This window comes from Hemitrygon akajei, chromosome 7 (assembly GCF_048418815.1).
Source record: "Hemitrygon akajei chromosome 7, sHemAka1.3, whole genome shotgun sequence".
NCBI classification, from domain to species: Eukaryota; Metazoa; Chordata; class Chondrichthyes; order Myliobatiformes; family Dasyatidae; genus Hemitrygon; species Hemitrygon akajei.
In genome coordinates this window covers 159,804,021-159,828,489 of record NC_133130.1, presented here as the reverse complement: position 1 = coordinate 159,828,489, position 24,469 = coordinate 159,804,021, and the positions used below count along the sequence as shown (strand labels likewise).

The 24,469-nt window shown below is 45.1% G+C and overlaps 1 pseudogene; it reads left to right on the top strand.

Annotated features, from left to right (window-relative positions):
* The first annotated feature begins 16,719 nt into the window (after positions 1-16,719).
* On the top strand, positions 16,720-19,788 carry LOC140730162 (uncharacterized; annotated as a pseudogene).
* The last annotated feature ends 4,681 nt before the right edge of the window (positions 19,789-24,469 follow it).

Below are 24,469 nucleotides of genomic sequence, written 5' to 3'. Positions count from 1 at the left end.
GTGTATCCTTGCTCCTGTACTTACAGTCTGCAATCACTTTATTAGGTACAATTTTATGCCTACTCGTTAATGCAAATACCTCATCAGCCAATCATGTGGCAGTAGCTTAATGCATAAAAGCATGCAGACATGGTCAAGAGGTTCAGTTGTTGTTCAGACCAAACATCAGAATGGGGAAGAAATGTGATCTAAGTGACTTTGACTGCAGAATGCCTGTTGGTGCCAGACAGGGTGGTTTGAGTATTTCGGAAACTACTGATATGCTGGAATTTTCACACAAAACAGTCCCTAGAATTTACAGAGAATGATGCAAAAAACAAAAAAAACATCCAGTGAGTGGCCATTCTGTGGGCTAAAACGGGTTGTTAATGAGAGAGGTCAGAGGAGAATGGGCAGACTGGTTCAAACTGACTGGAAGGTGAAAATAACTTAAATAACCTCATGTTACAACAGTGATGTGCAGAAGAGGATCTCTAAATATACAACACGCCAAACCCTGAAGTGGATGGGCTACAGCAGCAAAAGACCATGAACACGCACTCAGTGACCACTTGATTAGGTACAAGAGATATCTTCTACTACATGTATATCTTCTTCTGTGTGGGTCTTTTGGTCTTCTTAACATTTTGTTTCATCTGTGTGTCTTCTTTCAATCATTGGTAAAAACACTTAAATCTCTTTCTACATCAACAGTTCCCATTCTAACACCATTTAGATAATTCATCACCCTTCTGTTTTATCTATCTCTGCTATTTTGCATCCGCCATGGCTTTTGGCCGGTTGTTCAATTCAAAGCCTCTCTGCATCCTCCATGCAATTCATAAGCTTAGTTTAGTGTTGCAAGCTAACTGAGGAATATTACATTCTCTCCCCTCATCCAACATGTTGATACTGTAAATGTTCTGAGTAGCTGAAACCCAAGTGCAGTGTCCCACTAGCAGTCCCACATCGAAAATGATCCATTAATCCTTTTTTCTGTCTCCTGCCAATCAATTCTCAATACATACAATTACATTACCTACAATACCATGCACTTTAATTTTACACACTAACCTTCTATGTGAGACTTTATCAAAGGCTTTCTGAAAATCCAAGTACACCACATCCACTGATTTTCCCTTATCTATTCTACCAGTTTCATCCTCAAAAAACTCCAGTAGGTTTGTCAAACACAGTTTCCCTTCCAGAAATCTACGGTGACTTCGTCTAATCCCTTTGATATTTTGCAAGGGTCCTGTTATCTCATCCTTTATAATAGCCTCTAGCATTTTCCCCAGCACTGACGCTACACTAACAGGTTTACAGTTTCTTGTTTTCTCACTCCTTCCCTTTTTAAAATAGTGGGCTTACAATTTGCCACCCTCTAGTCCGTGAGAATGATTCCAATATCCACAGAATTCTGGAAAACAATTACCAGTGCATTCACTATGCAACTTCCTTCAGAACTCAGAGATGCAAATTATTAGACCCTGGGGATTTATCAGCTTTCTGTGCCATTAATTTTTCCAGCGTTATTTTTTATTAATTTCCTTTAGTTCCTCAATTTCATTAAGTTCTTGGTTCACTGCCATCTTTGAAAAGTTACTTGTAACTTACTTATGAAATTAAAACTAAAACATTTGTTTAATTGCTCTGCCATTTCCTTGTTCCCATTATGAAACTTGTGTTACTGGCTCTCAGTGAGCTACATTTGACTTCACTAATCTTTTTTTATGTTTACATTAGAAGTCAATGCATCCTGGTGGCCTGCGTCTACAGGTAAAATCTACAGCTGTATCAGTAATATAGAGCTATAGAATTACTTGGACTAAACATGGACCAAAGAGCTGAACTCAGGAAACGAGGTGGAAGTGATTATCCATAACATCAAGGCTATTATTGACCAAGTGGAATGTCAATGATCAATAGTAAAGTACCCTCACTCAGGTCTGCAGAGGTTCAAAGTTCAAAGGAAATTTTATTACCAAAGTACATATATATCATCACACAGTTTTTGTAGGATTTTCTGTTCAAAGGCATTGGCGTTTCCATACCAGGCTGTGATGCAACCATCAATAATCTCTCCAATACACACTTATAGAAGTTGGTCAAAGTTTTAGATGTCATGCCGAATCTCCACAAACTCCTCAGGAAGTAGAGGTGCTGTCGTGCTTTCTTCAGAACTGCACTTAAATGCTGGGCCCAGGACAAGTCCTCCAAATAATAACAAATAGGAATTTAAAGTTGCTGACCCTCTCCACCTCTGATCCTCCGATGAGGACTGGCTCATGGACCTCTGGTTTCCTCCTCCTGAAGTCTATAATCAGCTCTCTGGGTGTGCTGATAGAGACTGTTGTAATGACACAATTCAGCCAGATTTTCAATCTCTCTTCTGTACACTGGTTCATCACCACTTTTAATTTGGCCTCTGATGGTGGTGTCATCAGCAAACTTGAATATAGTATTGGAACTGTGCTTAGCTCCAAGGTTCAATAAAGTGGCTCAACATCACTTCGTTCTAAAGGGCATTTGTGGTTGGAGAATAAATGCTGGCCTCAATTGCGATACCCATTGTTTGAAAAAAATGACAAAGAAAGAATCATTTCAGCACATCAAACTCATATTAAAGAACCACCATGTTTGCTTCGATTATAGTCCTTTCCCTGTATATCCAACATATTGTGAAGTGAAAATCAGGAACTCTAAGAGTGTACCATTCACTCAGAACTGTTCTAGCACTATCAGACTCAGTTTGCATTTTCATGTCCTGCAAGTAGGACTTGAATCTTTTGACAGGCAAGCAAAAGAGAATCTGCTGAATGCAAAGCAACACACACAAAATGCTGGAGGAACTCAGCAGGCCAGGCCAGGCCAGAGCAACACACACAAAATGCTGGAGGAACTCAGCAGGCCAGGCAACATCTACGGAAAAGAGTAAATAGTCGGTGTTTCGACTACATCAAGACTGAAAAAAATATGAGAAGTCTGGTGCTGCAGAATGCAAGCTTACTTTCACACAAAGTTTGCTCCTCGGAGAGAGTGCTCACTACCAATGTATCAATGTGCTGAAATGATTCTTTCTGTGCTGTTCCTCTTTTCTTAGAAACATAGAAAATAGGTGCAGGAGTAGGCCATTTGGCCCTTCAAGCCTGCACCGCCATTCAGTATGAACATGGCTGATCATCCAACTCAGAACCCTGTACCTGCTTTCTCTCCATACCCCCGATCCCTTTAGCCACAAGGGCCATATCTAACTTCCTCTTAAATATAGCCAATGAACCGGCCTCAACTGTTTCCTGTTGCAGAGAATTCCACAGATTCACCACTCTCTGTATGAAGAAGTTTTTCCTCATCTCGGTCCTAAAAGGCTTCCCCTTTATCCTTAAACTGTGACCCCTCGTTCTGGACTTCCCCAACATCGGAAACAATCTTCCTGCATCTAGCCTGTCCAATCCCTTTAGAATTTTATACGTTTCTAAATCCCCCCTCAATCTTCTAAATTCCAGTGAGTATAAGCCTAGTCGATCCAGTATTTCTTCATATGAAAGTCCTGCCATCCCAGGAATCAATCTGGTGAACCTTCTCTGTACTCCCTCTATGGCCAGAATGCCTTTCCTCAGATTAGGGGACCAAAACTGCACACAATATTCTAGAGTTTCTGCAAATGATGGGTATGACAGTGGAGGCTAGCATTTATTCCCCAATCACAACTTGCAATCTTCTATTATTGAATCTCAACCAATAGAATGTTCTTCTTTTGTATTCACGGGATATAGAAATCACAAGCAAATTCATCCTTTGAGGAATAAACTGCTCCTTCTGCTGAGTGACATACTAGTCTATTTAAGAGGATAGTTGAGAGTTGACCACATGAATGGAGTTAAAGCCTCATCTAGGCCCAAGAAAGGTGGCAGATCTTCCTCCCTGGTGGCTTAATCTGGTGGCCTCACAGCCACCATTACTGTTACCACTACTTTATCCAAGAAGAGAAATACTGTCCATCTTCTGCAAAGTACAAAATTGAGATGGAGAAGGACTCCAAAATTACTTTTAATGTTTCATTTCATTTTCAAGTTTAAGAATGTTTACCCTGTTCTTCTGGAACATGGAGCAGGAACAGGTCCTATGGCCAACATTGCCCGTGCTGTCCATGATGCCAAATTAGTGCCTTCTGCCTGAATACAGATCTATTTCCCGCTTGTTCACATGCCAGTCCAAATACCTCTTAAACATCACTGCCACTCCTTCCCTAACACACATTCTAGGCACATAGCTCTCTATGTAAAACTACTTGCTTTGCAAATCTTCTTTAAACTTTCCTTAATCACTAATGCCCTTTAATATTTGACATTTCTACCTTGGGAAAAAGGCTCTGGCCATCTACCCTAACTCTTTCATACTTTTATATACTTCTATTAGATCACTCCTCAGCTTCTGGCACTCCAGAGCAAACAATCCAAGTTAGTTCTCTTTTCTTTGTAGAAAGCACACAGTAATCCAGGAAACATCCAGGTGAACCTCTTCTACACCCTCTCAGGAATGCTGTTCCTGGACTACAGTTCAGCTGTCAACACCGTAACTCCCTCCAGACTTGACAGGCAGCTCAGAGGCCTTGGCTCGTACCCCACCTTGTGCAGTTGGATCCTAGACTTCCAATCAGATCACCGACAGGTAGTAAGGATAGGCTCCCTCACCACTGCCCCTCTGACCCTCAACACGTGCCCCCCCCCCCGAGTTATGTCCTGCATCGCCTCTTCTACTCCCTTTACACCCACCACTGTGCTGCCACACACAGCTCTAATTTGCTGATCAAATTTGCACATAACATGATTGATTGGCCTTATTTCTAGCAGTGATGAGGCAGCCTACAGAAGAGAGGTTGACACCCTAACGCAGTGTGGCCAGGATCACAACCTCTCCCTCAATGTCCAAAAAATGAAAGAGCAGATTGTGGATGACAGGAGGAACGGAGACAGGCTCGCCCCGATCAACATCAATGGGTCTGCAGTTGAGAGGGTGAGTAGTTTCAAGTTCCTCGGTATACACATCACCGATGATCTCACCTGGACTGAGCACACCGGCTGTGTGGCAAAAAGAAGCAAAACAGCATCTCTACCCCGTCAGGCGACTGAAGAAGTTCAACACGAGCCCCCAGATCCTCAAGACCTTCTACGGGGCACCACTGACAGCATCCTGACGGGCCGTATCACCGGCTGGTATGGGAACTGCAGAGAGCGGTACAGGCAGCCCAGCACAACTATGCCATGAACTTCCATCCACTGAGGACATTTACATCTGCAGGTGCAGAAAGAAGGCCTGGAAGATCATCGGGGACACCAGTCACTCCGACCATAAACTGTTTCAACTGCTTCCGTCTGGCAAACGGTACCACAGCATTAAACCAGGACCAACAGGCTCCGGGACAGCTTCCTTCTACAGGCCATTAGACCAACAGGCTCCGGGACAGCTTCCTTCTACAGGCCATTAGACCAACAGGCTCCGGAACAGCTTCCTTCTACAGGCCATTAGACCAACAGGCTCCAGGACAGCTTCCTTCTACAGGCCATTAGACCAACAGGCTCCGGAACAGCTTCTTTCTACAGGCCATTAGACCAACAGGCTCCGGGACAGCTTCCTTCTACAGGCCATTAGACCAACAAGCTCCGGGACAGCTTCCTTCTACAGGCCATTAGACCAACAGGCTCCGGGACAGCTTCCTTCTACAGGCCATTAGACCAACAGGCTCCAGGACAGCTTCCTTCTACAGGCCATTAGACCAACAGGCTCCGGGACAGCTTCCTTCTACAGGCCATTAGACCAACAGGCTCCGGGACAGCATCCTTCTACAGGCCATTAGACCAACAGGCTCCAGGACAGCTTCTTTCTACAGGCCATTAGACCAACAGGCTCCGGGACAGCTTCCTTCTACAGGCCATTAGACCAACAGGCTCCGGGACAGCTTCCTTCTACAGGCCATTAGACCAACAGGCTCCGGGACAGCTTCCTTCTACAGGCCATTAGACCAACAGGCTCCGGGACAGCTTCCTTCTACAGGCCATTAGACCAACAGGCTCCGGGACAGCTTCCTTCTACAGGCCATTAGACCAACAGGCTCCAGGACAGCTTCCTTCTACAGGCCATTAGACCAACAGGCTCCGGGACAGCTTCCTTCTACAGGCCATTAGACCAACAGGCTCCGGGACAGCTTCCTTCTACAGGCCATTAGACCAACAGGCTCCAGGACAGCTTCTTTCTACAGGCCATTAGACCAACAGGCTCCGGGACAGCTTCCTTCTACAGGCCATTAGACCAACAGGCTCCGGGACAGCTTCCTTCTACAGGCCATTAGACCAACAGGCTCCGGGACAGCTTCCTTCTACAGGCCATTAGACCAACAGGCTCCGGGACAGCTTCCTTCTACAGGCCATTAGACCAACAGGCTCCGGGACAGCTTCCTTCTACAGGCCATTAGACCAACAGGCTCCGGGACAGCTTCCTTCTACAGGCCATTAGACCAACAGGCTCCGGGACAGCTTCCTTCTACAGGCCATTAGACCAACAGGCTCCGGGACAGCTTCCTTCTACAGGCCATTAGACCAACAGGCTCCGGGACAGCTTCCTTCTACAGGCCATTAGACCAACAGGCTCCGGGACAGCTTCCTTCTACAGGCCATTAGACCAACAGGCTCCGGGACAGCTTCCTTCTACAGGCCATTAGACCAACAGGCTCCGGGACAGCTTCCTTCTACAGGCCATTAGACCAACAGGCTCCGGGACAGCTTCCTTCTACAGGCCATTAGACCAACAGGCTCCGGGACAGCTTCCTTCTACAGGCCATTAGACCAACAGGCTCCGGGACAGCTTCCTTCTACAGGCCATTAGACCAACAGGCTCCGGGACAGCTTCCTTCTACAGGCCATTAGACCAACAGGCTCCGGGACAGCTTCCTTCTACAGGCCATTAGACCAACAGGCTCCGGGACAGCTTCTTTCTACAGGCCATTAGACCAACAGGCTCCGGGACAGCTTCTTTCTACAGGCCATTAGACCAACAGGCTCCGGGACAGCTTCCTTCTACAGGCCATTAGACCAACAGGCTCCGGGACAGCTTCCTTCTACAGGCCATTAGATCAACAGGCTCCGGGACAGCTTCTTTCTACAGGCCATTAGACCAACAGGCTCCGGGACAGCTTCTTTCTACAGGCCATTAGACCAACAGGCTCCGGGACAGCTTCTTTCTACAGGCCATTAGACCAACAGGCTCCGGGACAGCTTCCTTCTACAGGCCATTAGACCAACAGGCTCCGGGACAGCTTCCTTCTACAGGCCATTAGACCAACAGGCTCCGGGACAGCTTCCTTCGACAGGCCATTAGACCAACAGGCTCCGGGACAGCTTCTTTCTACAGGCCATTAGACCAACAGGCTCCGGGACAGCTTCTTTCTACAGGCCATTAGACCAACAGGCTCCGGGACAGCTTCCTTCTACAGGCCATTAGACCAACAGGCTCCGGGACAGCTTCCTTCTACAGGCCATTAGACCAACAGGCTCCGGGACAGCTTCCTTCTACAGGCCATTAGACCAACAGGCTCCGGGACAGCTTCCTTCTACAGGCCATTAGACCAACAGGCTCCGGGACAGCTTCTTTCTACAGGCCATTAGACCAACAGGCTCCGGGACAGCTTCCTTCTACAGGCCATTAGACCAACAGGCTCCGGGACAGCTTCTTTCTACAGGCCATTAGACTTATAAATTCACATGTCTGTACATTGTGATGGAGTCATAACACAAAGATATTTACTCCCTCACGTTGTGGGACGGATGTAAGATTTAAATAAACTCAATTCTAAAGCCTCCATTGTCTAAAGCCTGAACAATATTGCACACAACACTCAAAATGTGGCCTGACCAATGTTTTATGCAGCATCAGCGTGACCTCCCCACTTTCATTTGCAAAGGCCTGACCAATGAAGGCAAGTATGCCTTCTTTACTGGATTACAGATATTGGCCTCAGCCTTACAATACTGGATTACATTTGATCAGGCTGATGGTATCAGTGCAACGTATTCATATTTTTTTCCTCTTTCAGTGTCCTTCATGGTTTTTTTTCAATTTAAGTGGCTGTAGGACAAGGAGGAGATTGTGACTGGTAGATGGAAAGGGATAGCAATGTCACTGTAGATGACCCAAGTCCTCCAGGACGGTTGCTAGAGCTGGATTTTCCTATCATTTCAGAGAATAAGAGTTCAGTACAAAAAGAACCTATATCCCTGGGAAAGTCAACACCCACAATACAGACAGGACCTGTATCACAATTACAGTCAGCACCCTCAGTGCAGACCAGGACCAGTACCCAAGTGACAGCACCCTCAATACAAAGAGGACCTGTATCTCAGGAACAGTCAACACCCTCAGTACAAACAGGACCTGTATCCCAGAGACAGTACGCACTTTCAGGAATAATTGGAGCTTGTACCCCAGGGTGCTGCCTTGATTGGAGCATTACGCTTATAAGGAGAGACTGGATAAACCGGATTTGCTTTCCTAAAGTGGCAGAGGCTGATGAGAGACCTGATAGAAGCATATAAAATTATGAGAATAGACAGGGTAGAAAGACAAAAGGGCATTGGTTTAAGGTGAGCTGTAAAAGGTTTAGAGGGGATCTGAGGGGATTTTTTTCCACACCAGGAGTGGTTGCAGTCCAGGATACACTGCCTGAGGAGGTAGTGGGACAGGAACTCTAACGACATTTAAGAGGTACATATGTGGGCAAGTACTTTGAATCTCCAAGGCACAGAAGTAAACGGACCTGGCACAGGTAAATGAGCTCAGTAAAAGTTGGTACAGCAGGCAGGTTGAAAATGATGGGCTGAAGGGCCTGTTTCTGTGCTCTACAACTCTGTGATTTCATGAACTCTGTGAACTTCTGAGGAGAGGCTCAGATCCCCTGTGAGAGGTAGTGTCTTCAGCATCATTGAACACCAGTGAGAAGAGAGGGAAAAAACACGGAAGGTGAAGGGAAATAGAGATAAAAATATTCCATCACGTAATTTTTCTTCCCTGTCTGATGAGGTTTGCAAACTTCTATTAGAATCTACACACTTTACTTGGATTCATTCTAAGTGGGACAAGTATCTTCAGAGCTTGTGCCACTTTTAATTCCTCCTCTCCAGGTAACAGACAGGAGTTAAAAGTGGAAAATTCCTCACAATGTTTTGCTAACCTCGTGACTGCTTGAAGATCAAGGGTATTTGATCAGTCAGAAGATGTTCTTCCTCTCCTGAAAACGAGGGGTTGGTTCGGCTCACCACCGCGTGTTGGACGCGTTCCTAGAGGTGTTATCACATGATTTCCCACTTCCAACTGTCCCACCTGATCAAACAGCTAGATGCCTATCATCTCCAATATTTTTAGAACCACTAAAAGTGTTCAAAAGGAAACACTTTGATTAATGCTCATATAAATGTTCTCCTGGGTCACTTGCAGCAGTTTCAAATCCAGGAGGCTGTAGGACATAGACAGGCATTGGCAACCATGGTTTCAGGTGGGAGGCGATACGTGGCAATTGGTTGGTGAAATTCCTTTTAAATTATGCTGATGGCTAATGTACTTCAGCTTTAACATTCGATGAGGCAGGTGAATATTTAGAAATTACTAAACGAGGCTCTACTAGATTTAAAAATTTTTTTAATTAACCCTGCCAGCAGTCAGCGAGCCAAGGCTGCTCTGCCCTCACTCTCAGTCCCAGTTTCGGAAGGGCCTCAGTGCTTTCGGGCTTTTTTTTTTGCTTTCTTTCTCTGACAGGCGAAGGGAAACAGACCTCCTTGAGCTAACACGGTTGCTAAGGCAACGGGGCAGTGGTGAACAGGAAACAGCGCAAAATAGAATCTCATTCTGCTGAAGCCTGCAGTAGCTACTGCAGAGCCAGCCCTCCCATGACAGGAGCTCAGCACCGACTGAACCCGTGATTAAGTCTGGAGCCTGCATGAAAAAAGACTGCAGTAGATGCTGAAGGCGGGTGGGGGTGGAATGGGGGAGGATAGAGCCCAAGATCATTCCGTAATGTTGAGCGTGAAATTTGAGAGTGCAGTTTTTAAGTTTCCAACCCTCAGCCTAGCCCTCAGAAAGAAAAAAAACTTTAGAAAATATCTGAACAAGCTGGGGCTCTTTAGAAAAGAGAAGGTGCCTAATAAAAGGTTTTTAGGGATGGAGGGAAACGTTTGGGGGATTCCAAAATGAGGTCATTATATAAGTTGGTCACTAAAGGATCCAAGTTGTAAAAATGCTTACAGCCGCCATTTGGTGTGTTTGAATAAATAGTGTAGATACTTTTAAGAGGTAGCCAAATATGTACACAGAGCAGAAAGAACTATAAGGAAATACTACTGATGGACAAATTAGGAGGAGGATCATGTGAAGCATAACCACAGTTTAAAATAGTTTGTTCAATTCAGCAGCTTCTGTGCTGTAATCTATGTAATGTCAGAAATTCTTCTTCTAATCCTTTCTACTCTTCCAACCCAAACTTATCGTAGTAATGGACCATTGTAGGTAATTCTGCCCAAGAGATGATAGGTGGGTGGAAGGGGTTGGATGATGAGGTTAGATTCATAGAGGCGTACTGGATGCTTCCACACTGCTGTATTCAGCCCCCCACCCCCTTCGCCAACCACCATGCAGGCAAGCTTGTATTGTCCAACAAGGGAGGAGATCTGTCTGATCTTACCCTCCCCACCCCAGGGCCACTGACCTTCATTGTGTTCCGAAGCTAGCACACAGGATAGGGTGGGATGGAATTCTTGGATCATCTGGTGTCAGTGGAGACTACCAGAAGACTCAATCATACACAGAAGCAGGTCCTTCAAACCCCATTTCCATGTGGACCACCAAGTAGCTGTCTATACAAATTCCACTTACCAGTACTTGATCTGTAGTTTTCCATTCTTGGTGTTTCTTATTAAATATTGTGAGAGTTCTAATCCCACCATCTGCTGGGTGAAAAAGTTCCTAAATGCTTCCCCCTTACCAGAAATCCATGTCCTGTGGTTTTAGATACCTCTGATATAGGGAAAGGTTTCTCACAGACTTCCCGTACATGTCCCTCCTAGTTTTGTATATTTCTATCAGCTCCCCTTCACCCACATTTTTGTCTCAAGAAAAATAAAGCCAGCTTCTGCAATCTCTTCACATACCTAAAGTGTTCATCCCAGGCAACATCCTGGAGAATCTCCTCTGCTTTCTCTCCAGTGCAATCCTATAATGTGGCAGCTGGGACTGTATACTCCAACCATAGCCTGACCAATATTTTATAAAACTCTACCATGACCTCCCTGCTCTTGTATTCTACAACACAGTTAATGAAGATAAGTATCTCACATGTCTCCTCAATACTGTTTCTGCCTGTGCTGTCGTCTTCAGATAACCTTGTACTTCCACGCCGAGGTCCCTCTGTACCACAGTATTTCTTAAAGCTTCACAGTTTATTATGCATGTCCCACCATTACCAATCCTTCCACAGTGCAACATCTTGCATTTACTGGATAATTTGTTTGTTTGTTTAGAGAAACGGCATGGTAACAGGCCTTTCTGGCCCAACTACACCTATGTGACCAATTAACCTACTAACCTGTACATCTTTGGAATGTGGGAGGAAACCAGAGCACCCAGAGGAAAGCTAAGGGATCAAGTACAAACTCCTTATAGAGGGCATCGGACTTGAACCCGTGTCAAATAGCTATCAGAATTAATTTCATCTGACATTGCTCTCTCTATCTCACCAAGTGATGAATATCATCACATAGCCTATGACTATCTTCCTTCCTATGAACAACCCCTCCAATATTATTCAGTGGATCTAAGTTATGTGTAGTGGGGACAGACCCATTCTAGACATAGTTAGACCCATCATTGCTATGCATTGACTGTGGTAGCACAGAAATTATGTTACCATGTTGCAGTCCTGATCAGACAAAGTGTTTAAATCCCATTTCACCAGAAATGCAAGTGGAAATATGGTATCAGTAAAACTGACTGTGAAACTGTCGGGCGGGTGTCTAAAAATTCATCTGGTTCAATAGAGTCCTTCAAGGAAAGAAACCTGTTGACCCTAAGCAAGCTGGCTTGCATGGGACTCCAATTAGTGCGGTTGACATTTAATTTCACTGTGAATTGGCCTCATAAGTTACTGTGTTGTGGCAACCAAAGATGGGCAATAAATGCCAGCTTCACCAGTAAAATCCACATCCTGAGAATGAGCTTTTTATGAGCGTGTTGAATTGTGAAGGATATTGCATCAGCTACTATTGTATTGTGCTGTGTAGTGTATCTTTAAATGTGAAAATTCAGTTCTCTAGGTTTCTAAGTAAATGTTCATACTGTGATCCTGATTGCATAGTCATGTGGTGCACATGCTTTGCAGTAATGCAACATTGTCATAAACAGCTAGTCTACTAGTTTAAAATCTCAATGTGTAAGTGGTTTAAGTATGCTGCCCTGTAAATAAACAATGGTGTTGGGTACATACATTGGTATACACTGGCTAATAATGCCCTTGTGACAATATCACAAATTTGAGATTTTATTAAGTAGTTTTCCTTTGAGATTATAAAATTGGTTGGAAGTTACTGATGTCTGTCACCTGGTTAATGTTGTGGCACCAAAGCTGATTTTTCATGATGCTTTTCTGCGACTACTTGCATAGCATTTCGTTTTTCAAGGGGCTTCCACGTTTATTAACGAGAACTCATTCCAGAAAACAACAGCGACAAGAATCAATGGTGTTGGCTCAGTCGTGTTGCTGTTGAATCAGAATGAAACACAGAATCAGGATTGGGTTTAATATCCCCGGCATATGTTTGCAACATGGCTGCAATGGGATAAAAATCAAAAGACTGTGAATGCTGGAAATCTGAAACAAAAACACATTAATTACAGAGGTTGAAAAGACTCAACAGATCAGTTAGCATCTGTGCAATTAGGAAAGGTGTTAAGATTTCAGGTCAAAGAGTCTTAACCAGAACCAATGAACTGGCTGTGTTGGGAGACCTAGCATTCACGGTGAGCATTTTGACTGGTTCCAACAACACTTGGTGGGAAAATTCCAATGTACAGAATCAAATAAAGCCACAGGGGTTTGCACACTCAACCAGCTCTATTATAGACACTAGCGTCCACCATCAAGGACATCTTTTAAAGGTAGCCCCTCAAGAAGGGAGCGTCTATCATTGGGGACCCTCACCTTCCAGGCCATGCCGTCTTCCACCATCAGGAAGGAGGTACAGGAGCCTAAAGATGCACCCACAATGCTTAAAGAACAGCTTTTTGCCCTCTGCCATCAAATTTCTGAACTGTCCATGAATCCATGAACACTACCTCACTCTTTTACTTTCTTTTTGCATTATTTATTTATCTTTATGTGTATTTCTTATTGTAACTTGTAGTAAACACAAGACATTTTGCTGCTGCTGGAAATTAAGAGCAACACACACACAAAATACATTTTGTTTGTATAACTTATAGTAATCTTTTCATGTATTCCACCATACTGCAGCCACAAAACACATTTCATGACATATGTCATTAGTAATAACCTTGATTGCGATTCTAATTCTGATGACTAAATCCTTTAACCAGAGGGTGAATCTGTTTGAATTCATTGCCACAGACAGCCATGGAAGGCAAGTCATTGGGTATATTTAAAGCAAAGATTTTTAGGTTCTTGATTAGTCAGGGTGTCAAAGGCTGCATGGATCAGGCAGAAGAAATAGTGAGAGGGTTAATAAATCAGCCATGAGGGAATGGCATAGCAAATTCGATGGGGCAAATTGTCTAATTCTGCTCCTTATGGTCTTATGGACTAAGCTTGGGTATATCAAACATATGGACTTATTAATTAAACAATATCCTGAAGGAGAAAGTGATAACATGTTGCTCTTTTTAATACTCACATATTATTTTAGAAAGTTTATGAAGTAATAAGTAAGTATAAAAAAGATACACATTGGACCAGACAAATGTGCTGACAAATTGTAAGAGTGGGCTCCCTCATCTCCAACCATCTTACTCTCAATACAGAAGCCCCTCAGGGCTGTGTACTGAGTCCCCTCCTTTACTCCCTGTATACCCATGACTGTATCACCATTCATAGCTCCAATCTGCTAATTAAATTTGCCGAAGACACCACATTGATATGCCTTATCTGAAACAATAATGAGGTGGCCTACAGGGAAAAAGTCATCTCTTTGACATAGTGGTGTCAAGAAAACAACCTCTCCCTATCTCTCTGTCAACAAACGAAGGAGCTGGTTGTGGATTACAGGAAGAATGGAGACAGGCTAACCCCTATTGATGCCAGTGGATCTGGGGTTGAGAGGATAAACAGCTTCAGGTTCCTCGGCATCCACATCACCAAGGATCTCACGTGGTCTGTACACACCAGCTGTGTGGTGAAAAAGGCACAACAGCACCTCTTTCACCTCAGACGGCTGAGGAAGTTTGGTATGGGCCCTCAAATCCTAAGAACTTTCTACAGGGGCACAATTGAGAGCATCCTGACTGGCTGCATCACTGCCTGGTATGGGAACTGTACCTCCTGTAATTGCAGGACTCTGCAGAGTGGTGTGGACAGCCCAGCTCATCTGTAGTTGTAAACTTCCCATGATTCAAGACATTTACAAGGACAGGTGTGTAAAAAGGGCCCGTAGGATCATTGGGGACCCAAGCCATCCCAACCACAATCTATTCCAGCTGCCACCATCTGGGAAATGGTACCGCAGCATAAAAGCCAGGACCAACAGGCTCCAGGACAGCTTCTTCCACCAGGCCATCAGACTGATGAACTCTCACTGATCTGAGTGTACTCTGTATTACATTGACTGTTTTATTTATTATAAATTACTATGATTGCACATTGCACATTTAGACTGAGACGTAACGTAAAGATTTTTACTCCTCATGTATGTGAAGGATGTAAAAACTAAAGTCAATTCAATTCAATTCAAATCTTCCTGCACTCCGAAAGGAAAAAGAATTCTCATTTTAAAAGTTATAGATGCTAAAAGAATGCTTTAATCCAAATCCATTAGAAATATCTGAACAATGTAAGTTTGTATAAAGAGCAAGAAGTATGGTGAGGCAATTAATTCTTCAAAGAACTTCATATTGCATAGCAAATATTAGATAGTACCTTCCATAAGAGATGTGTATGTAAAAATGTGAATAAACTGGCTTGTGACTGTAAAATTGCTGTAGCAATGCTACAGAATTTCATCCACTGAACGAGTGCATTACTTGCAGTCCATTATAGAAGAGCAACAACAAAGTTCAGGGTTTCAGAACTGAGTCCAGTATGTGCTTGTGAGACCAGTTCAATTGGTTGATAACCTTACCCCGTGCTCACTGCAGACTTATCACTTTAGAACAACTGACCATTGCAATTCTACTACCGATAATGCTTTCCCCTTACATTCCTTCTTCACCTCTCCTGCCTATCCCTTCCTGCTTCCCCTCCCCCACCCCTTGATCTTTCCCCTTACTGGTTTTTCACCTGGCACCTACCGGCCTCCTCCTTCCCACCCTCCCCCCACCTTCTTTATAGGGCCCCTGCCCCCTCCCTCTTCAGTCCTGACGAAGGGTCTCAGCCTGAAACGTTGGCTGTTCATTTCCACAGATGCTGCCCGACCTGCTGAGTCCCTCCAGCGTGTTGTGCGTGTTGCTTTGACCCCAGCATCTGCAGAGTATTTTGTGTTGATTATTGCAATTGCTAGTAAAAGTCACATTTCGACAGCCTGCAGATCCAAAGTCTTTGATCAATCAGGCTGCTTTACTGAGGCAATGAGAAGTGTAGACAGAGCCCATGGGGAGGGAGAAGGAGCGGAGGCTGCTTTCCATGATGTGTTGAGCTGCGTTCACAACTCTATGCAGATTCTCAACACCCAGGCCATGCTCTTTTCTCACTGCTGCTTCAGGACTCACAGCACCAGGTACAGGAACAATTACTACACCCCCCCCCCCCAACCATTAGGCTCCTGAACAAAAGGGGATAACTGCACTCACCTGCCCATTCATTGAGATGTTCCCAAAACCAATAATCTCACTTTAAGGACTCTTTATTGTGTTATTTCATGTTCTTGTTATTTATTGCTATTTATTTATATTTGCATTTGCACAGTTAATTGTATTCTGGTTGATTTCACTGATCCTGTTTTAGTTACCATTTTATAGGTTTGCTGAGTATGCCTGCAGAGAAATGAATCATAGGGTTCTATGAGGTGACATGTACAGTATGTATTCTGATATTAAAATTTACTTTGTGCTTTCTTGTGGTTACGGGCAGAGCAGTTACTAAACTAAGGTGTAATACATCATATATGATGCTTTGTATGCGACATTGATGAAAGTTGGTAAAGTTTGATGGGGACATGCCAAACTTTTTTTAACCTCCTAAAAAAAATGTTTGCCATGGCTTCTACGTGGATTTACCAGGACAGGGTGTAGGTGATGTCCACACCCAAGAACCGGAAGCACTCAGCCCTCTCAACCTCAATACCATTAATATAGACAGGAGCATGTCCACTGCCCTTTCCTCCTCCCTCTTGAAGTCAATCAAGATAAGTGATTGGTGATAAATCAAAATAAGTGCTTTCAATAAATTACCATAGAAGCTTGAAAATCCACTGGTCAAGGATGAAGTGTAAAGAGTAACAGAGAGCACCACAATGTGCAGATTCCCAGTCTGGTGAGACAGAGAAGGAGCAGGGTCAGGAAGCACCCCACAGTACCCAGAGCCTCCGCGTGGTGCAATCATATCTCAGACCGTGCCAATCAGGTGGCCCAAAGCCTGCCAGACAGCAGAGTGGCAAAGATTTGATGAGGACGTAGATCTAGTGTTGGAAACAGTGGCCAAAGGTGGTGTGGAGAGGAGATTGCAGATAATGACAACAGAGATCATAACTGTGGCAGCAGAAAGATTTGGTACCGTGGAAGAGAAGCGGGCCGAACAGCCATATGTTAAAAACAACAGAGCCACGAAAATCCACTCATCTGGAAAGAACTCAAGGCGCTCAAGCAACAACATAAACTGGCAAACCATGAGGAAAGAGGACCACTGGAAGAACTGTGTGTGATGCTGAGGAAAAGGCTCATAATTCTGAGAAGAGTGTAGCAATATCGGGGGCGCAGGAGAGAAAGAGCACAGAAAAGATCTGCGTTTCTCAGTAACCCATTTCAGTTCACCAAACAGCTGCTGTGACAGAAGAGAAGAGGAAAGCTGTCCTGCACAAAGGAACAGATGGACCATCATCTTCAAAGCACCTTCAGTAACCCAGACAGAGAAGTTGAACTGAGAGACTGTGATGCCCTCATTGCCCCCGTAGAACCAACAGGGGCTTTCGACCTTTGACAGCCTCTCTTCAAGGAGGTTCAGCAAGTAGTCAGGAAAGCCGGAGCTGGCTCAGAGCCTGGTCCGAGTGGCACCACTACAATATCTACAAACACTGCCCCCGGCTTCTCCAGCGGCTGTGGAGAATCCTCAAGGTCGTCTGGAAGGGAGGCAAAGTGCCCAAGTAATGGAAGTATGCAAACGGAGTGTGGATTCCAAAAGAAGAGAACCCTGAGAACATCAACCAGTTTAGGATAATATCCTTGCAGAGTGTTGAAGGGAAGATCTTCTTCAGCGTGGTGGCAAAGCACCTGACAGAGCACTTCCTGAGGAACAATTACATCGACACCTCCGTTCAGAAGGGTGGCGTTCCAAGGGTACCAGGCTGCTTGGAGCACACTGGAGTCATCACACAGCTCCTGAGAGAGGCCAGAGAGAATAAGGGTGACAGTGGTTTTGTGGTTGGATTTGGCCAGTGCCTATGGATCAATCCCCCACAAGGCTGTTAAAACGCTCTGAAGAGGCACCATGTTCCTAAAGGAATCAGAGGCCTCCTTATGGACTACTATAATGAGTTTTGCCTGAGAGTCTCAACAGGGCCAATAACATCGGACTGGTGCAGACTGGAGACTGGTATCATCACAGGCTGCACCATCTCACTCATCCTTTTTGTCCTGGCAATGAATATGTTGGTAAAATCTGCAGAGCCAGAGTGTTGAGGCCTGAAATCAAGATCTGGGATCCGCCAACCACCAATACGAGCCTTCATGGATGATCGGACTATCACTACGGAGTCAGTGCCAGGTGCTAGGTGGATTCTTAAGGGGCTGGAAAGGTTGACGAGGTGGGCAAGGATGTCCTTTAAGCTGAAAAATCAAGATCTGTAGTGCTGAAGAAGGGGAGAGTACAGGAGTTTCTCTATTGAGGACATTCCAATTCCTACCATCACAGAGAACCCTGTCAAAAGTCTTGGGAAGATGTTTGATGCAACACTCAGAGATAAGGCAGCAATAAGAAACACCTGTGGGGAGTTTGAACAATGGTTGCAAGAGGTTGACAGGACTGGCCTTCCAGGGCGGTTTAAGGCATGGATTTACCAGCATGGTGTACTACCAAGAATCCTCTGGCCACTGCTTCTCTATGAGTTTCCAATTTCCACTGTTGCTGAATTAGAGAGGGCAGTCAACCGGTTCCTGTGAAGATGGCTGGGTTTACCAAGGCACATCAGCAACATCGCTCTGTATGGGAATAACTGCAAACTGAGGTTCCCCCTGAAATCCATCGAGGAGGAGTTCAAGGTTTTGCAAGCAAGAGGGGTGCTGCAGTTCCGGGAATCTTCAGATCCAGAGGTTGCCGGAGCAAGAGTGGGAGTGAGAACTGGAAGAACGTGGAGAGCAGAGGCTGCAGTGGAAGAAGCTGAGGTGTGACTGCGCCACAAAGTGCTGGTGGGGGCAGTCGCCTAGGGAAGAGTTGGACTTGGAAGCCTTGAAGTCCCTCATTTTGACAAAGTACAGGGGAAAGAGGGACAAGAACTGGTCCAGAATGAAGTAAGGGCAGCTGTGGAGGAGGAGAGGACCAGCAGAGCAGTGGCAATGAAACAGCAAGGAGCCTGGAGCAAATGGGAGCAGGGGATCGAGCGAAAGATCACATTGAACTCTCTGGAAGGTGGATCCACACCACATCAAGTTCCTTATCCAGGCTGTTTATGGCATCCTTCCTAGCCCATCCAACCTGCACTGCTGGGGCCTTGCAGAATGACCAGCTTGCCCCCTCTGTGAGAAGACCGGTACGCTGAAGCATATTCTGAGCTGCTGCCCCAGAGCTCTTGCCGATGGCCATTATCGGTGGCAGCATGTCCAGGTCCTCCGGACAATTGCTGAGACAATCTGCAGCACCTTAACATCTGCCAGAAAACAAGTCTGGTCAAGAATACCATGTGCTTTATCAGAGCGGGGGAAAGACCAACAGAACACCAGAAAGCAGCCGGGTTGCTCTTCACTGCGCAGGACTGGAAGCTAAAAGCAGACCTGGGAAAACAACTGCAGTTTCCTCCCCACATCACAGAGACTATATTGCAGCCCGACATTGTGTTGTGGTCCGACTCATCGAAGCACGTTCTTATGCTTGAGCTTACCGTGCCGTGGGAAGAACGCGTAGAGGAGGCCTACAAGCGGAAAAGAGCCAAGTATGAGGATCCGAAGAACAACTGCTAAAGAAGAGGCTGGAGAGCAAAGTGTTGGCCCGTGGAGGTCGGGTGTCGTGGCTTTGCAGGCCAGTCGCTCTGCAAGGTACACACTGCACTTGGAGTCAAGGGACAGAGAAGAAGAAGAGCCATTTCTACCATCGCAGATGCAGCAGAGAAAGTGTCAAGATGGCTCTGGATAAAAAGGGCAGATCCGTGGTTTGCTGCTAGGGCACAGGCCGGGGTCTGATCAACCCCGGTCGGGTCGCTTGGGCAAGGGTGTATGATGTTGAAAGACCCAAAGCACCTGACGACCCCAGGTGACATCACTGATGATGTGTCCCAGCTTAACATCATGCAGATGTTTCTGTAAGAACTAGTGAGTGAATAACCCGTGCTAATATGCATTGAAGTGAAACAATGTAGGTTTCAGCAGCGAGAGTAGAGCAAAGGGATCTGGGACTACAGATCCATACTTCCTTGAAAGTGGGGTCACAGGCAGATAGGGCTGCTTATGGCACGTTAGCCTTCATAAACCAGCGTACTGAGTACAGGAGTTGTGATGTTATGTAAGGCATTGGTGAGGCCAAATTTGGAGTACTGTGTGCAGTTCTGGTCACCTACCCACAGGAAAGATATTAGTAAGACTGAAAGAGTACAGCAAAAAATATAATAGGTAAACATGAGAAAGTCTGCAGATGCTAGAAATCCAAAATACACACAGAAAATGCTGGAGGAACTCAGCAGGTCAGGCAGCTTCTTTGGAAATGAATAAATAGTCGACATTTTGGGCTGAGGCCCTTCTTCAGGACTGAGAACAAAAGAGGAAGATGCCAGAATACCTTTTACCTCTTCTTACCTGCCTGTTACTTCCTCTTGGGTCCCCTCTTCCTTCCCTTTCTCCTATGGCCCGCTCTCCTCTCCTATCAGATTCCCTCTTCTCCAGCCCTTGACCTTTCCCACCCATCTGGCTTCACCTACCACCTTCCAGCGAGCCTCCTATCCCTCCCCCCCCCCCCACCTTTTTATTCTAGCACCTTCACCTTCTTTCTCAGTCCTGAAGAAGGGTTTCCGCCTGAAACATCAACTACCCATATATTTCCATAGATACTGCCTGACCTGCTGAGTTCCTTCAGCATTTTGTGTGCATTATCTTTAATATACAAAAATGTTGATGGGGCCTGAGTTGTGGGGAAGGTTGAATAGGTTATGTTGGGGTATGAAGGGAGATCTATTATATAAGGTATATAAAATTTGATATATAAGGTATATAAAATAATGAGGGGTATAGATGGGATAAATGCAAGCAGGCTTTTTTCCACTGAGGTTGGGTGAAACCAGAACTAGAGGTCATAGGCTAAGGGTGAAAGGTGAGTGTTAAAGGGGAACTTCTTCATTCGGGGTGCTGCCAGCTGATGTGATGGATGCAGGTTTAATTGTAACATTCAACAGAAAGTTTGGAAAAGTACATGAACCGGAGGGGTATGGGGGGCTATAATTCGGGTGCAGCCAGATAGGACTGGGCAGAATAACAGTCTGACACAGACTAGCTGGTCCAAAGAGCCTGCTTTTGTGCTGTAGTGTTCCACGACTCTGGTTGGTGTACCTTGGTTTCAGTGTTGATGTCACTGGTCTGCAACCAAAGAAGGAAAATGTAGAGGTCGTCAAAGCCTTAAAAAAAGCAAAGGTAAGGTCATGCTTTTTTAGATTTGCTGTGCTTCCATGAATAATTCCTTGCAAATCTTGCCACTGTGTTGTATGCTGAAAAAGAAATATGTGAAAGGGATGAGGAACAAGGTGAATGTGGCGAATCCAACAGCAAGAACAGCAAGTAAAAGTCTTCATCTTCATTGAAATACCGCAGGAGTCGAAGCTGTGATCTGACATGTCAAATGTAGGCACAATGATGAACTGCTTGTTGGATGATGGGCAAGAAGAACTCGTCACTTTCATTTGATACACTCTCACCAGGGAGGAAGCACTTTAATGCGCACGTTGAGAAGGAAGCTCAGGGTTATGTTCAGAACCAAGAAATCCCATCAGTTTTCAGTAGACAGATCTTTTACACCAGTAACAAATCATAAGCCAATAGTTCGATTACTAGGTCCCAAATCACCACCAGTGTGACATCAAGGATGAGTATCAAATGGGGTCCTGGAGTGGTGATAAAGAATTTGGCAGAACTTCAAACTAAACATACAGGAGTAGTCAAAATGAAAGCAATACAAGCTGCTTTGTTTACTGGTTCTACTCAGGCAGTGGCCTAATATCAGGAGTAATCAAATGCAAGCACAGCTAAGCTTGTAAGAGAAAGCTGCCAGATAATCCAGCAGACATGATCATGACCAATTAAAGTTCTTCAGAGAGAATAAATGAACTTCTGTACTGATACATAGTCATTCAAAGTGGATTGAATTGAAGCACATCAGTTCACTTACCACAACTGAATGACAAAACTATTGACAAAAACACAAAATGCTGGCAGAACTCAGCAGGCCAGACAGCATCTATGGGAGGAGGTAGTGACGACGTTTCGGGCTGAAACCCTTCATCAGGAGTGAAGTAACATGGGATGGTCGAGGGGGGATAAGAAGTGGGGGGAGGGATAAAGTAGAGAGCTAGGAAGTGATAGGCTGGAGGGAAATGGGCTAGGGGGATGGTGGAAAATTATGGGAAATAAAAGAGAAAGGAAGGTAGGGCTAGGGGGAGATTATAGTGAGGGGAAAAAAAGAGAGAGAAAGAGAACCAGACTAAAATAATAGATAGGGATGGGGGTAAGGGGGGGCAGGTGTATCTGGAGGCTACCTAGGCGGGAGATAAGGTATTGCTCCATCGACCTGCATGTGGCCTCATCTTGACGGTAGAGGAGGCCATGGACAGACATGTCGGAGTGGGAGTGGTCTGTGGAATTGAAGTGTGTGGCCACAGGGAGATCCCGCCACTGCTGGAGGACCGAACGCCGGTGTTCGGTGAAACGGTCTCCCAGTCTGTGGTGGGTCTCCCCAATGTATAAATGGCCACATCGGGAGCACTGAAGCACCGGGGTCACATGCAGGTCGATGGAGCAATACCTTATCTCCCGCCTAGGTAGCCTCCAGATACACCTGCCCCCCCTTACCCCCATCCCTATCTATTATTTTAGTCTGGTTCTCTTTCTCTCTCTTTTTTCCCCCCTCACTATAATCTCCCCCCAGCCCTACCTTTCTTTCTCTTTTATTTCCCATAATTCTCCACCTTCCCCCTAGCCCATTTCCCTCCAGCCTATCACTTCCTAGCTCTCTACTTTATCCCTCCCCCCACTTCTTATCCCCCCTCGACCATCCCATGTTACTTCACTCCTGATGAAGGGTTTCAGCCCGAAACGTCGTCACTACCTCCTCCCATAGATGCTGTCTGGCCTGCTGAGTTCTGCCAGCATTTTGTGTTTTTATTTATTTCCAGCATCTGCAGATTCACTCGTGTTGACAAAACTATTGGAATTCTTTGGAGAAATAACAAGCAGGATAGACAAAGGAAAGTCAGTGGATGTTGTTTACTTGGATTTTCAGAAGGCCTTTGACAAGGTGCCACACATGAGGCTGCCTAACAAGAGCCCATGATATTACAGGAAAGATACTAGCATGGATAGACAATTGGCTGTCTGGCAGGAGGCAAAGAATGGGAGTAAAGGGGGCATTTTCTGGTCGGCTGCCAGTGACTAGTGGTGCATCGCAGGGGTCAGTGTTGGGACCACTTCTTTTCAAATTGTCTGTCAATCATTTGGATGAAGGAACTAATGGCTTTGTGACAAGTTTGCAGACGAAACGAAGATAGGTGGAGGGGCAGGTTGTGTTGAGGAAGTAGGATGTCCGCAGAAAGACTTAGACAGATTGGGAAAATGGGCAAAGAAGTGGTAGATGGAATATATTGTAGGGAAGTGTATGGTCATGCACTTCGGCAGAAGTAATAAAGACAGACTATTTTCTAAATGGGAAGAAAATTCAAAGATCAGAGGTGCAGATGGACTTGGTAGTCCTTATACAGGATTCCCTAAGGGTTAAATTGCAGGCTGAGTCAGTGGTAATGCAATGTTAACATTCATTTTGAGAGGACTAGAATACAAAAGCAAGGATATAATGCTGAGGTTTTATAAGGCTTTGGTCAGACTGCACTTGGAAAATTGTGAGCAGTTTTGGGCCCTTTATTTAAGAAAGGATATGCTGACATTGGAAGGGGTTCAGAGGATGTTCATAAGAATGATTCTGGGAAGGAAAGGCTTATTATAAGAGGAGCTATTATGGCTATGCCTGTACTTGCTGGAATTTAGAAGAATGGGGGGGGTATCTCATTGAAACCTATCTAATGTTGAAAGGTCTAGATCGAGTGGATATGAAGAGGATGTTTCCTATGGTGGGGAGTCTAGGACCAGAGGGCGCAGCCTCAGTGTAGAAGGATATCCACTTAGAACAAAGATGAGGAAAACCTTCTTTAACCAGAGTGTGGTGAATCTGTGGAATTCATTGCCACAGATGGCTCTGTAGGCAAAATCAATGGGCATATTTAAGCCGGAAGTTGATAGGTTCTTGATTAATCAGGGCATCAAAGGTTACAGGGAGAAGGCAGAGGAATGGGGTTGAGAGGGATAATACATCAGCCAAGATGAAATAGCAGAGCAGACTCAATGGACCAAATGGCCTAATTCTGCTCCTACGTCTTATGGTCTTATAGTCTTACAATAGCTGAGTCAATACATGCACATCAGGCTTAGCTGAGGTACGTATTTGGTATGTTTCTTTTTCTTTATTCTTCATTCCTGGTCTGTTAGGGCACAGTTAGTGCAATGAGTATGATTCCAGGGGCAGTGTTTTGTTCTGTGTGGAGATGTGTGAATTCTGAGAGACCTCCAGCTCCTGGATAACCACAACTTCACCAGGTACACCAAACTGCAGCTC